Here is an 11,379-nt window from a genome sequence, read left to right as displayed (position 1 = left end):
GGGGAAGTGAGACTTCATTGTAGTGCAGATTTCCTTTGCAAGCTTGCTTGGTTGGCCAAAAAGGGCGTATGCGTTTTTTCCTGAATATATTCAGGAAAAAACGCATACGCCCTTTTTGGCCAAGTGCATCATTGTGGACGTTCTGCCTCTTTTCCTATGCTTTCAATGCAATTCCAGTCTACCTCCTGAAATCGGTTTCCTGCAATTCTGCCCCGCTTTCAAGTCCTCTTGGCAGCCTTACTTCAGTCTATTTTTGGACGATAGCTGTCATTTATAACTCTGCAGGTTTGTGAATTACAGTGCCCCTGAGCTCCTTTCTTCAACTCGCTTTCTTGTGAGCCTGGCCGCAACACCGCAGGATGGCTTCAGGCCCTAATCTGGTTCCGGCACGGCATGCTGAGCCTTTGGTTAATTCCTCTTCCTGGTGGGAAATGAGAGTTAAATTTGCCCGTCCAGACACCTCCAGCTAGTCTCTCATTGGTTCTCGCTATTCCTGTTCATCTTCCGCAGAAATTGCAAACTGGGCCAAACAGGAGGTTAAAGGGACTGACTCTCCAAGTCGGGAGAGTGTTAGTAAAGCGTCTGGAATGTTGCACCCGAGTACCAGGGTACGAAAACTGAGACATATTTGAACACGTCTCCCGATCACATGGTTGATCATACTCTAGGGACACATGCATGTTTTAGCTGAAGGAAGAATACCTTAAACCTGGGTAGTTGAAACCCGTGGAATGGGTACCATGCAATATGACTTCAAAGGGTCTTCATTTGCTCACCGAACCTCTCCAATCCTATCACTGCTGCGTTTATGCCCCTGTACACATGCTGATTCTCTTCGGAGACATAGCAATCCATAGGTTTTAAGATACTTACTAGTCAGGTACATTCTTAGGCGTTTAATATGCGGTGTTGAGTCCATTTCGTTGAGCAAGGAGTAGCTCTTGTCTATTCCATATTTGGCTTAAGGAACTTTATCTGTGCTCATTTCAACTCTGGTTTTATGCAGCACCCCAACTCACCTTTCCCCTTAAGCAAGCATAAGTTGGTTTTCTAAATTTGAGACCCTGTTCTGTTTCTGTAATTCAGTTCCTGTGTAGCCAAGTTTACATTCCGTGTATTACTGATATCTTTTTTTTGTGTTTTTTGTGTGAATACCTTTCATTGGTATCGCCTGTGTATCAGTTCCATCAAAACCTTGTTTCATATTCTCGCTTATGCTTTGTAAGTAAATGGGCAAAATTCTTTAAATACGCTGCGGGCTGTCTGTTTAGGTTCTTAAATATTAAACTTTGTTGTGTGTTTTTGAGATGTTATTTCCCTACACTACTGCAAGACGGAAGTCAAATATTCTGTTGCAGTTTTTTCGAAACACAAAAGCCACACACTGTCTGAATGTGGTTTGGCAATACAGAGGCTTGCAGAACAACACAGACTATTATATAAGTCATCTGTCTGAAAAACAAAAAGTAGTGTCTCAGATGATTCCGGGGAAAGATGCTTCACACAGGGAATTTCCTGATAATCTCTTATGTTAAAGATCGATCTTTTCCAAATTATTTCACATATATTATATTCAATATCTATATAATATATGTTGTGCCAAATTCTGGTTTCAAGTCCCTTGGCAACCTTAAATCCAAAATTTAGAAAGGTTTAAGCATGCATTGGGGAACAACTGCTCTAATCCTCTCGCAAAGACTTCTACAACCTGGCGCAAAGGCAAATGTGGTTGAAAAAACAGGAAATCCAATACCAATTTCAGACTTTCCTTTGGTCAAGCCACCTAATATAAAATATTTCAGAATCCTGTCAAAAACGTCCACGTGTTCATTGGTCTTACATTCTGTTAGAATGACGTCACAAGATCTGCAAACTCGGAAGTCTTAGCAAGGTAAAACGTGACTCATGCTTTCTCTCTGAGAAATGAGGCTTGACGTTCAGTAAAGGCAGGTAAACACGACTATGAAGAAAAACCCTCTTTACAACAGCTTAACGGTACCCATTTAGGGCAATATACCGCTTCCCAGCTAGTGTGCACATGTTCTGTGATAATAATGACTCACATACTTTTTAAAAAAGCAATAAATGGCCAAACAAAATGACCAGAAACTCCCGTGAAGTGTTAAAACCACAAAGACCACTGAAATCCTGCAATCCTGAGCGGCTGAGAGATCATATGCAATCATAAAAATCTAGAGACTTGATTTAGGCTGTTTTAACTTTGGTATAAACTGAAAAGTCTCTGAAAGAACCAATTTTTGGAAGAGCAGTGTCACTTGTATTCCATTTTGCCACCTAACTAAAAGGACGGCCTTTCTTTCTCAACCCACTCACTTAATAAGACAGGAAGCTCTCAACACTTCAGCGCTGGAGAAGATGGATCGCCAAGTCAAACTTGAGTGAAAATGTTCTTATGCAATGTACTTTTCCATGTGTTTTGTTCTTAGTGAAAAATTACAGAATCTAACAATTATTTTGCTCCTAATTATAAAAGATCAATCTATGATCATTACTTGATGTGATTACACAACCAATTTCACTTCTTGAAAAAAAAAAACAAAAACCAACCCACAGGCCGTCTAAACCGTCCCCAATTCTTTCTGAGCCAGTATTTCCAACCTGCTATGAGGAAGTGCCCTAGGCTCTATTGCTTTGTTTTTTAGATGTTTCAGTCAACAGTACTCTCTGTGTCTGTGGCAATTTACATCCGCCCATCAGCTAACAGGCTCCCAGTTTCATTCTTGGCCTTTCTTTCTGGATTTTCAATTTTGGCCCTTTAAAGGGAAAACTTCATTGTCAGAAAAGATTTCCTTGCAAGCTTTTGGTTCCAAAAAGGGCGTATGGCTTTCTGATACCTCATTCCTAAAAACCCATCGCCCTTTTTGCCTTTTGCAAAATTGCCATTTGACCTCTCTCCTATGAGTCAATGCAATTTAGTTACCTCTGAAAGGGTTTTCAATCAAGTCTCCCCGTTCCAAGTCCTCTAAAAAGTTTTAGTAAATCTTTTAAATTAATCTTTTAATAAATCTTTAATTACTCGGGTGCTTCAGTAATTAAGAGTTGATTCCGTAAAATCAAACTTGCACATTGGCGTGTCCCACTCAGAAATGATTTCATACACTTAGCAACTTGAGCCTTTTTGCTCCTCTCCTGTTATAAGAAACACCGATTAATTTCAAACTTCAGTTTTCCTTTCTCTGATGCAGACACCTGTTCCCTTCCGAAAGAAACGGTTCCAGGCCACCTCCAAGTGAGACTCAGACTCTTCCTGGAAGAGTGTGAAGTCAACCCCAGTCCAGGAGAAAACTGAGACATATTTGACACATTCCCCATTCACATGGTTGATCATACTAGGTTTACAGAAATCAGCTGAAGGAAGAAAAACCTTAAAGGACAGTCAAGGACACCCGAGAAGCCGCATGCAGACTCGGGAGCCCCTCCTCCTCCAGTGCACCCATGCTGCGTTCAGACCCTCCCTCACATGCTGGCCCTCCTACCCTGGACACAGCTTACTTTTCTCTGTAATAAAGCAGGTAGACTTCAGGGGATATGGCAGTGGGAGGCTCAGGACATTCTTAGCGAGGAAGTTACCGGGTGCTCATGCTTGGTGTCCGGCGGGGTTGTCACCTCTTTCTTCTTGGCCGCTCGTCTTCCAGGTTTAGCAGCTGTGTTCAGCCACCCCATCTCACCTTGGAGAGCCCCTAAGCAAAAACCTGGTTTTCTAAATTGGACAATCGTTTCCATTCGGCGGCGCCAACTCTCCTCCGTTAACCTGGTATGATGTTCTTCAGTGATGTTCCCGTTTTTGTTGACAGATTCCTGGTGGAGACCTTATTAATGGCCCTGGATGCAATGTGCGCCAGGTCCTGGAGACTGCGAAACCGCCAGGGCTTGTGGACAAAGGGTGCTTCTCTGACTCTGAATGGCAGGTCTGACGAGTGGAGCAAAAGACACAGCCAGAATCTTGTGTGGTTCCCAGGCTGAAGGACCGTTCCGAGTTATCTTAGTCAACTTCTCTTCCAGCGTCATTGACAGGACGCCCAGACTTTGAAGGAGGCTCTTCATGTAACCCTCGTGATGCCCTTCTGCACGCCTGCCCTGTTGCGCAGTACACCCGGTCATTCTGAAGAGCAGCCTGAGAATTTCCAGGCAATTGCCGGTGACGAAGGAGGGCTCGCAGAAGTCCAAATTGTCGAAGCTGTCACTTATACTCATGAAAAAGCCCAGCTTCTGCTTGGCATATGTTCACATTGAATGGGAGTTCCACCCCTTGGTTCACACCAAAAGGACCGAGGATTTTCCCAATGGAAGCTCAGGTAAGCCGGTTTCCGCTCTGCCAGGTTCAGGAAGGAAAGGCCAGGCTGCAGGTCCAGGGCCTCCATCACCTCCGAATAGATGCAGGGAGCTGAGAGTGGTGTTTCCCGTGCTTCACCGCCAGGTCCTTTACGCGTTCTCCTTAAACCTCCTCGAGGGTAATAGTAGGCCCGGCAGTCACAGCTCGGAAGGGCCTGGCTGCTCCACCTGCTCGAAGGGGAAGTACTGCGCCCCTTCAGATGGTCTTCAGCTCGTCGTGTCTTTTCACCAGCACTCCAGCCGCATCCCAATTGGGACCGCTATTACTGAAATCTTCCGCAGGAGAGTGCCACGGGAACCCCAGGAACGGTTAAAGGCGAGGACTCCCAGGGGAGGGAAACAGGGGGCGATTGGAACGGCCCCTGGGACACGGAGGGGTGTTTAGCTTCGGGGGCTGGTGAACCAGAGGACAGCGGAAGAGGAACAGGAAGACGGGGAGAGGAGGAATGCTTCACCGGGGGAAGGGTACCAGCCGGGGGACCACGGAAGGGTAGGGCTTCATAGGACCGACACAATCCTATTCTGCTGCATTATGCCCCGCAACGACCCCGCTACCCCGACTGCAGGCAATCCTAGGGAAGGCGTCTTCTTTAGGCGTTTAATATGGGGTGTTGAGTTTTCGTTGGGGGGGTTTTTTCTTTCCATATTTGGCTTAAGGAACTTTATTGTGCTCATTTCAATCCTGGCTGGTTTTCAGCACCCCAACCAACCTTACCCTAAGCCTAAGTTGCAAGCTTGAGGCCTGAGCCCTGTCATTCAGCCTTCCTGTGTAGCCAAGTTTACATTCCGCGTATTACTGATATCTTATGATGTTTCTTTTTCTGTGTGACTTATTTCAGTTAGAATCATCATACCTGAATCCACTCATTGTGCTGCTAAGGGCCTGATGACATAGATTTCATTGCTGAGTGATATTGCTTTGTAAGTAAATACCACAACTTCTTTATCCATTTTTCACTTTCTGCGATGTTGAACTTGTACTGTAAACGAGGTTCTTGTAAACAGAGCCGTTCAAAACTTGGGGTGGCTGTGTCTTTTTGATTTTAATTTCCCTAAGCTATAGGACCATAAGTGGAAGTGCCCTAGGCTCTGTTGCTTTGTTTTTTAGATGTTTCAGGAAACACCATACACTTCTCCCAAGTGTCTGTTGGCAATTTACATCCCGCCCATCAGCATAACAAGGCTCCCAGTTCTCCATGGCCTGTCCTGCCTTTCTGGATTTTACACTTTTTTCAGATGGCCCTTTTGACCGGGGGGAAGTGAGACTTCATTGTAGTGCAGATTTCCTTTGCAAGCTTGCTTGGTTGGCCAAAAAGGGCGTATGCGTTTTTTCCTGAATATATTCAGGAAAAAACGCATACGCCCTTTTTGGCCAAGTGCATCATTGTGGACGTTCTGCCTCTTTTCCTATGCTTTCAATGCAATTCCAGTCTACCTCCTGAAATCGGTTTCCTGCAATTCTGCCCCGCTTTCAAGTCCTCTTGGCAGCCTTACTTCAGTCTATTTTTGGACGATAGCTGTCATTTATAACTCTGCAGGTTTGTGAATTACAGTGCCCCTGAGCTCCTTTCTTCAACTCGCTTTCTTGTGAGCTGGCCGCAACACCGCAGGATGGCTTCAGGCCCTAATCTGGTTCCGGCCGGCACGCTGAGCCTTTGGTTAATTCCTCTTCCTGGTGGGAAATGAGAGTTAAATTTGCCCGTCCAGACACCTCCAGCTAGGCTCTCATTGGTTCTCGCTATTCCTGTTCATCTTCCGCAGAAATTGCAAACTGGGCCAAACAGGAGGTTAAAGGGACTGACTCTCCAAGTGGGGAGAGTGTTAGTAAAGCGTCTGGAATGTTGCACCCGAGTACCAGGGAGGAAAACTGAGACATATTTGAACACGTCTCCCGTTCACATGGTTGATCATACTCTGGGTTCCACATGCATGTTTTAGCTGAAGGAAGAATACCTTAAACCTGGGTAGTTGAAACCCGTGGAATGGGTACCATGCAATATGACTTCAAAGGGTCTTCATTTGCTCACCGAACCTCTCCAATCCTATCACTGCTGCGTTTATGCCCCTGTACACATGCTTGATTCTCTTTCGGAGACATAGCAATCCATAGGTTTTAAGATACTTACTAGTCAGGTACATTCTTAGGCGTTTAATATGCGGTGTTGAGTCCATTTCGTTGAGCAAGGAGTAGCTCTTGTCTATTCCATATTTGGCTTAAGGAACTTTATCTGTGCTCATTTCAATCTCTGGTTTTATGCAGCACCCCAACTCACCTTACCCTTAAGCAAGCATAAGTTGGTTTTCTAAATTTGAGACCCTGTTCTGTTCTGTAATTCAGTTCCTGTGTAGCCAAGTTTACATTCCGTGTATTACTGATATCTTATGATGTTTCTTTTTCTGTGTGACTTATTTCAGTTAGAATCATCATACCTGAATCCACTCATTGTGCTGCTAAGGGCCTGATGACATAGATTTCATTGCTGAGTGATATTGCTTTGTAAGTAAATACCACAACTTCTTTATCCATTTTTCACTTTCTGCGATGTTGAACTTGTACTGTAAACGAGGTTCTTGTAAACAGAGCCGTTCCAAACTTTGGGGTGGCTGTGTCTTTTTGATTTTAATTTCCCTAAGCTATAGGACCATAAGTGGAAGTGCCCTAGGCTCTGTTGCTTTGTTTTTTAGATGTTTCAGGAAACACCATACACTTCTCCCGAGTGTCTGTTGGCAATTTACATCCCGCCCATCAGCATAACAAGGCTCCCAGTTCTCCATGGCCTGTCCTGCCTTTCTGGATTTTACACTTTTTTCAGATGGCCCTTTTGACCGGGGGGAAGTGAGACTTCATTGTAGTGCAGATTTCCTTTGCAAGCTTGCTTGGTTGGCCAAAAAGGGCGTATGCGTTTTTTCCTGAATATATTCAGGAAAAAACGCATACGCCCTTTTTGGCCAAGTGCATCATTGTGGACGTTCTGCCTCTTTTCCTATGCTTTCAATGCAATTCCAGTCTACCTCCTGAAATCGGTTTCCTGCAATTCTGCCCCGCTTTCAAGTCCTCTTGGCAGCCTTACTTCAGTCTATTTTGGACGATAGCTGTCATTTATAACTCTGCAGGTTTGTGAATTACAGTGCCCCTGAGCTCCTTTCTTCAACTCGCTTTCTTGTGAACTGGCCGCAACACCGCAGGATGGCTTCAGGCCCTAATCTGGTTCCGGCACGGCACGCTGAGCCTTTGGTTATTTCCTCTTCCTGGTGGGAAATGAGAGTTAAATTTGCCCGTCCAGACACCTCCAGCTAGTCTCTCATTGGTTCTCGCTATTCCTGTTCATCTTCCGCAGAAATTGCAAACTGGGCCAAACAGGAGGTTAAAGGGACTGACTCTCCAAGTGGGGAGAGTGTTAGTAAAGCGTCTGGAATGTTGCACCCGAGTACCAGGGGAGGAAAACTGAGACATATTTGAACACGTCTCCCGATCACATGGTTGATCATACTCTGGGTTCCACATGCATGTTTTAGCTGAAGGAAGAATACCTTAAACCTGGGTAGTTGAAACCCGTGGAATGGGTACCATGCAATATGACTTCAAAGGGTCTTCATTTGCTCACCGAACCTCTCCAATCCTATCACTGCTGCGTTTATGCCCCTGTACACATGCTTGATTCTCTTTCGGAGACATAGCAATCCATAGGTTTTAAGATACTTACTAGTCAGGTACATTCTTAGGCGTTTAATATGCGGTGTTGAGTCCATTTCGTTGAGCAAGGAGTAGCTCTTGTCTATTCCATATTTGGCTTAAGGAACTTTATCTGTGCTCATTTCAATCTCTGGTTTTATGCAGCACCCCAACTCACCTTTACCCTTAAGCAAGCATAAGTTGGTTTTCTAAATTTGAGACCCTGTTCTGTTCTGTAATTCAGTTCCTGTGTAGCCAAGTTTACATTCCGTGTATTACTGATATCTTATGATGTTTCTTTTTCTGTGTGACTTATTTCAGTTAGAATCATCATACCTGAATCCACTCATTGTGCTGCTAAGGGCCTGATGACATAGATTTCATTGCTGAGTGATATTGCTTTGTAAGTAAATACCACAACTTCTTTATCCATTTTTCACTTTCTGCGATGTTGAACTTGTACTGTAAACGAGGTTCTTGTAAACAGAGGCGTCCCAAACTTTGGGGTGGCTGTGTCTTTTTGATTTTAATTTCCCTAAGCTATAGGACCATAAGTGGAAGTGCCCTAGGCTCTGTTGCTTTGTTTTTTAGATGTTTCAGGAAACACCATACACTTCTCCCGAGTGGTTGTTGGCAATTTACATCCCGCCCATCAGCATAACAAGGCTCCCAGTTCTCCATGGCCTGTCCTGCCTTTCTGGATTTTACACTTTTTTCAGATGGCCCTTTTGACCGGGGGGAAGTGAGACTTCATTGTAGTGCAGATTTCCTTTGCAAGCTTGCTTGGTTGGCCAAAAAGGGCGTATGCGTTTTTTCCTGAATATATTCAGGAAAAAACGCATACGCCCTTTTTGCCAAGTGCATCATTGTGGACGTTCTGCCTCTTTTCCTATGCTTTCAATGCAATTCCAGTCTACCTCCTGAAATCGGTTTCCTGCAATTCTGCCCCGCTTTCAAGTCCTCTTGGCAGCCTTACTTCAGTCTATTTTTGGACGATAGCTGTCATTTATAACTCTGCAGGTTTGTGAATTACAGTGCCCCTGAGCTCCTTTCTTCAACTCGCTTTCTTGTGACCTGGCCGCAACACCGCAGGATGGCTTCAGGCCCTAATCTGGTTCCGGCACGGCACGCTGAGCCTTTGGTTATTTCCTCTTCCTGGTGGGAAATGAGAGTTAAATTTGCCCGTCCAGACACCTCCAGCTAGTCTCTCATTGGTTCTCGCTATTCCTGTTCATCTTCCGCAGAAATTGCAAACTGGGCCAAACAGGAGGTTAAAGGCGCTGACTCTCCAAGTGGGGAGAGTGTTAGTAAAGCGTCTGGAATGTTGCACCCGAGTACCAGGGGAGGAAAACTGAGACATATTTGAACACGTCTCCCGATCACATGGTTGATCATACTCTGGGTTCCACATGCATGTTTTAGCTGAAGGAAGAATACCTTAAACCTGGGTAGTTGAAACCCGTGGAATGGGTACCATGCAATATGACTTCAAAGGGTCTTCATTTGCTCACCGAACCTCTCCAATCCTATCACTGCTGCGTTTATGCCCCTGTACACATGCTTGATTCTCTTTCGGAGACATAGCAATCCATAGGTTTTAAGATACTTACTAGTCAGGTACATTCTTAGGCGTTTAATATGCGGGTTGAGTCCATTTCGTTGAGCAAGGAGTAGCTCTTGTCTATTCCATATTTGGCTTAAGGAACTTTATCTGTGCTCATTTCAATCTCTGGTTTTATGCAGCACCCCAACTCACCTTTCCCCTTAAGCAAGCATAAGTTGGTTTTCTAAATTTGAGACCCTGTTCTGTTCTGTAATTCAGTTCCTGTGTAGCCAAGTTTACATTCCGTGTATTAGTGATATCTTATGATGTTTCTTTTTCTGTGTGACTTATTTCAGTTAGAATCATCATACCTGAATCCACTCATTGTGCTGCTAAGGGCCTGATGACACAGATTTCATTGCTGAGTGATATTGCTTTGTAAGTAAATACCACAACTTCTTTATCCATTTTTCACTTTCTGCGATGTTGAACTTGTATGGTAAACGAGTTTCTTGTAAACAGAGCCGTCCAAACTTTGGGGGTGGCTGTGTCTTTTTGATTTTAATTTCCCTAAGCTATAGGACCATAAGTGGAAGTGCCCTAGGCTCTGTTGCTTTGTTTTTTAGTTGTTTCAGGAAACACCATACACTTCTCCCGAGTGGTTGTTGGCAATTTACATCCCGCCCATCAGCATAACAAGGCTCCCAGTTCTCCATGGCCTGTCCTGCCTTTCTGGATTTTACACTTTTTTCAGATGGCCCTTTTGACCGGGGGGAAGTGAGACTTCATTGTAGTGCAGATTTCCTTTGCAAGCTTGCTTGGTTGGCCAAAAAGGGCGTATGCGTTTTTTCCTGAATATATTCAGGAAAAAACGCATACGCCCTTTTTGGCCAAGTGCATCATTGTGGACGTTCTGCCTCTTTTCCTATGCTTTCAATGCAATTCCAGTCTACCTCCTGAAATCGGTTTCCTGCAATTCTGCCCCGCTTTCAAGTCCTCTTGGCAGCCTTACTTCAGTCTATTTTTGGACGATAGCTGTCATTTATAACTCTGCAGGTTTGTGAATTACAGTGCCCCTGAGCTCCTTTCTTCAACTCGCTTTCTTTTGAGCTGGCCGCAACACCGCAGGATGGCTTCAGGCCCTAATCTGGTTCCGGCACGGCACGCTGAGCCTTTGGTTATTTCCTCTTCCTGGTGGGAAATGAGAGTTAAATTTGCCCGTCCAGACACCTCCAGCTAGCCTCTCATTGGTTCTCGCTATTCCTGTTCATCTTCCGCAGAAATTGCAAACTGGGCCAAACAGGAGGTTAAAGGGGCACTGACTCTCCAAGTGGGGAGAGTGTTAGTAAAGCGTCTGGAATGTTGCACCCGAGTACCAGGGGAGGAAACTGAGACATATTTGAACACGTCTCCCGATCACATGGTTGATCATACTCTAGGTTCCACATGCATGTTTTAGCTGAAGGAAGAATACCTTAAACCTGGGTAGTTGAAGACCCGTGGAATGGGTACCATGCAATATGACTTCAAAGGGTCTTCATTTGCTCACCGAACCTCTCCAATCCTATCACTGCTGCGTTTATTCCCCTGTACACATGCTTGATTCTCTTTTGGAGACATAGCAATCCATAGGTTTTAAGATACTTACTAGTCAGGTACATTCTTAGGCGTTTAATATGGGTGTTGAGTCCATTTCGTTGAGCAAGGAGTAGCTCTTGTCTATTCCATATTTGGCTTAAGGAACTTTATCTGTGCTCATTTCAATCTCTGGTTTTATGCAGCACCCCAACTCACCTTTACCCTTAAGCAA

At 44.7% G+C, this 11,379-nt stretch overlaps 1 pseudogene; it reads right to left on the bottom strand.

Moving 5' to 3' along the window:
• Positions 1 to 3,509: 3,509 nt before the first annotated feature.
• On the bottom strand, positions 3,510 to 4,855 carry LOC117310958 (protein-L-isoaspartate O-methyltransferase domain-containing protein 2 pseudogene; annotated as a pseudogene).
• Between the last annotated feature and the right edge of the window lie 6,524 nt (positions 4,856 to 11,379).

The sequence above is a fragment of the Tursiops truncatus genome, unplaced genomic scaffold (assembly GCF_011762595.2).
Source record: "Tursiops truncatus isolate mTurTru1 unplaced genomic scaffold, mTurTru1.mat.Y mat_scaffold_69_arrow_ctg1, whole genome shotgun sequence".
NCBI classification, from domain to species: Eukaryota; Metazoa; Chordata; class Mammalia; order Artiodactyla; family Delphinidae; genus Tursiops; species Tursiops truncatus.
The sequence above is the reverse complement of the archived record's forward strand: the minus strand, read 5'-3'. Positions and strand labels throughout refer to the sequence as shown.